Source organism: Callospermophilus lateralis, chromosome 10 (genome assembly GCF_048772815.1).
Source record: "Callospermophilus lateralis isolate mCalLat2 chromosome 10, mCalLat2.hap1, whole genome shotgun sequence".
Lineage (NCBI taxonomy): Eukaryota > Metazoa > Chordata > Mammalia > Rodentia > Sciuridae > Callospermophilus > Callospermophilus lateralis.
Genome location: NC_135314.1, coordinates 35,447,827 through 35,451,465, shown reverse-complemented (window position 1 = coordinate 35,451,465; position 3,639 = coordinate 35,447,827). Strand labels below are relative to the sequence as shown.

Genomic DNA, 3,639 nt, shown 5'->3' with positions numbered 1-3,639 from the left:
CAAAATAAGCTAGGTTTATCAAATAGTTATATTTACCAAGTAATGATTTTTCTGTAAATTAGTATAAGATTTCTGTGGTATTTAATGAATTCATAAGAGTTTTATATTGATTTTTTGGTTTGCTTTAAATGAATAAATGATGCTTGAAAATTAAAATAATGCTCCAAATAAATATTGAAATAATATTACTCAGTTTTCTGGGGATAGGAATTTTTACTCTGATGTGAGGGGATTTTTAAAAACCACCATTGATGTGCTCACATTATACAAGCTGTTCTGATTCTGGATTTGAAATAGTTTGCCTTAAAGATTTTTTTTTACTGGTATATTTAGTCAATGACTACATATTGTCCTGCTTATTGAGTTTTGTTTCAAAATGAGCTAACTCAATGAATTAATTTTAGTATTTGAATATGTCCTCAATTTAATCGCATTTTAATATTTTGGCATGTGTTTACCATTTAGGTCCATGATTTTAGATTATAATGACAGCTTATTCAACAAACGTTTTCTTTGTTTCCCGTAGTCATTAAGCTAAGGCCTAGGGCTGGACAATGAGGACAGGGTCTCAAGTCTGAGGAGTTCACCTTGAATTTCCTTCTAAATGTGTCACTTCATTCCTTCCTGTGTAGACTCTTTGGACAGTGCAGATACAAGTTGTTGGGTCAGCAGCCTTCCCTCCCCATCCCCTTTCATGGAGGCTGTGGGTAGGGACTTTGCACCTGGCTGAGAAGACCTGAAATGGTCAATCAGAAGCTGACATGGGAATGGATGCCAACCATGACAGTTCTGGCCAGCTGAAGAAATCACCCTTGAAACTCACATCAGCCCTGACCAACCTGAGGCAGACACCATGCCCCTAAACTCTGCTCAGCCAACCTGCTGTCTGCAGCTGAAATTTATATGGCCTCCTACCTCCAGCTTCCCTTATTAGCACTGTTCTTGCCTTTCCTGCCCACAACTTTCCCCCTGGCCCTCACCCATTCGTTGACAGGTGAATCTGGCCTGGGAGCACCCTTCAATAAATTTTCTTTTGGTGCCTCATTCTTGTTCCGTGGTTCCTGATCTCGCATACTCTTTCTGTTTTACACAAGTCTCATTTGAGATGCAAGAAGATCAACCAATCTGCATTTAGTAAACATATACACATTTTAAGAAATGGGTGCAAAAAATTATATGGAAATATTGCTTACTGCCTTAGTGTGGCTTCCTACAATAAAGTCTTGATTTCAGAGGATGAAGAGCTCATTATGGTATGGTAAAGTGAAGTCTTACTTTTCTACAAAGGACATTTCCATTTCTATCCTTAGTTTCTCTAGTGAAAGCTGAGAGATCTCAATATGTTTAAGGCAATGTCTGCTAATCTACTTGATTTGTAGGTATCAGCAGCATCAGATAAGGAGACACTTAGCATCATCATCTGCTGGGAGCCATCAGCCAAGTAGGTATGACAATTTCCTTGCCAGCGTACCCCCATGTTTCTTTAGTGGAAGGACTCATGGAAATAGGACATTTTGCAGGACATTGCATGTAAGGTGACCTTGCTCAAGGACCAGGGCGGATCCGTGTTTAGGGTGTTCCCCCTTTAGAATAGGCCGGTTAGCTCAGTTGGTTAGAGCTTGGTGCTGATAATGCCAAGGTCGCGGGTTCGTTCCCGTACGGGCCACCAAATGCCGCAGTCTCTGGCTGGGCACAAATCACGAGTCTCCACACAGCTTGTAGATTCAAACAGCAATTCTTTATTCCCGAACTCACACAGGCCGTCTACAAACACGTTCTGGGGAAATCCACACTCTGCCCAAATCCACTACTCCTGGGCTTCTGTCTCCCAAAAATACTGTCTGACCCTAAGAACTCAAGAGGAACTCAGCAGCAGGATACGCCCTATTCTAAAGGGGGAACACTCTAATCTCCTATTATGCTAAACCTCCCTATTCTAAAGGGGGAACACCCTAAACACGGATCCGCCCTGGTCCTTGAGCAAGGTCACCTTACATGCAATGTCCTGCAAAATGTCCTATTTCCATGAGTCCTTCCACTAAAGAAACATGGGGGTACGCTGGCAAGGAAATTATCATACCTACTTGGCTGATGGCTCCCAGCAATCATCCAGAGGTTGGAGTTTCTTTCAGACTCTCAAATCATTAGATCTGAACCTTAGGTGAGGACATGTTACCATAGCAGACAGAGGTTATAGGAATCCCTTTTTATCATGCCATAAGCCTAAATAAAAGACCATGAGCTTTTAGTCACAATAGCTCAGCAGGAAAAAGCTCATTTGTACCTTGTGGGCATCACGTGATGCATTCATTTTTTGATCTCTACCTTTCAAATAAATGACAGATATTTATTTACTGAATGGCTCCTATGGTTTATTGGGTTCTTGGATATATGAGAGTGTTCAGGATAGAAGCCTTGCCCTTGACAAGCATATATTTCATTTAGGAAAAGTAGTTCATAACTATGCAAATCATAAAAGACTTCATTGAAAGCTGAGTTGCATGAAGATGATGTCACAGGTAATTACTTATGTCTCTTTAGGGAGTTAAAAGCTGAATGGCTGAAAAGGGGGGAACCCTGAGGGCAGAAGGTTGTGGTGGAAGGCCAGGAAAAATAGGCAGTTAGGGTCCAAGAAGAAAAGAGCTTGGTATGTTATGGAAAATATTTCTTCAATTTCAGCTACTTGGTGGGAAACCTAGTATCCTTTCTAGTTCTTCCTGGCTCCTTTGTACTTTATTATAGATACCTTGCTCAAAACCGAATAAATTACCTTCAACCAAGAATTCATCCAAAGGAGTCTGAGCATAAGCAATACCATAGAAACATCTGTTGTGTTCTTTCCATGTCCACCACTGAACATTTCTCTCAAACACCAATTGAGGCCTGAGTTCTTCTCCCACTACATGTTACAGTCTAAAGCCTTGTAGGTAGTGTCATTATATTTTAGTGATGCTGAATCTAAGTCCTTGTTCATATAACCTTAAGTAAATCATTTAGCTTCTCAGACTCCCAGCCTCATCATTGAAAGTGTGACTGCTAGTCTATGATAGTTAATACTTGTTTATTGTTAAACTCTTCTAATACAAAGATTATAGATAAGGTAATATGGAATTAGAACTAGGAATAATAATTTTTTTAAATATTTTAAAACAATGTTCCCGCCTTTCTCTTGTGAGGGTGACAAAGCACATAGAGAAATTACAACACATCCATGGGAATATAAAAGTACCACAGAAGAGAAATTTCTGAAATAGAGAATAAAGTGTATTTCTACCCAGATTCTAACTGGAATACTGGGAATGGGAAGATTATCTACATCTGTTAGACTTCGAAGAACAGGGTATTTGGAACTTAAATTTAAAATATAAGAATATATATCTACATCTGTTTGGAATTAGTAATGTAAAATTCCATGGCATAGGCAGGAGAAAATGGTGGGATATGTTTAAGAATATTTCCCTATCCAGTTTGACCAGATGTTAGAAATAAAAGGGAATAGGGAGAATGAAACTGAAAATGTAATTTGTAAGACTAAATTTTATTTTGTAGGAATGAGGAATCACTGAAACTTTATATATTAAGATGTGACATATTAAGGTGTCTTTTAGGAATATATTCATGTTTCTGTTCATAGGAAAA

General features: G+C 38.8%; 1 non-coding gene across 1 annotated transcript; it reads left to right on the top strand.

Moving 5' to 3' along the window:
• Positions 1-1,593: 1,593 nt before the first annotated feature.
• Trnai-gau (transfer RNA isoleucine (anticodon GAU)) lies at positions 1,594-1,666 on the top strand. Its single transcript has one exon. It is a non-coding gene; the product is annotated as a tRNA-Ile (tRNA).
• The last annotated feature ends 1,973 nt before the right edge of the window (positions 1,667-3,639 follow it).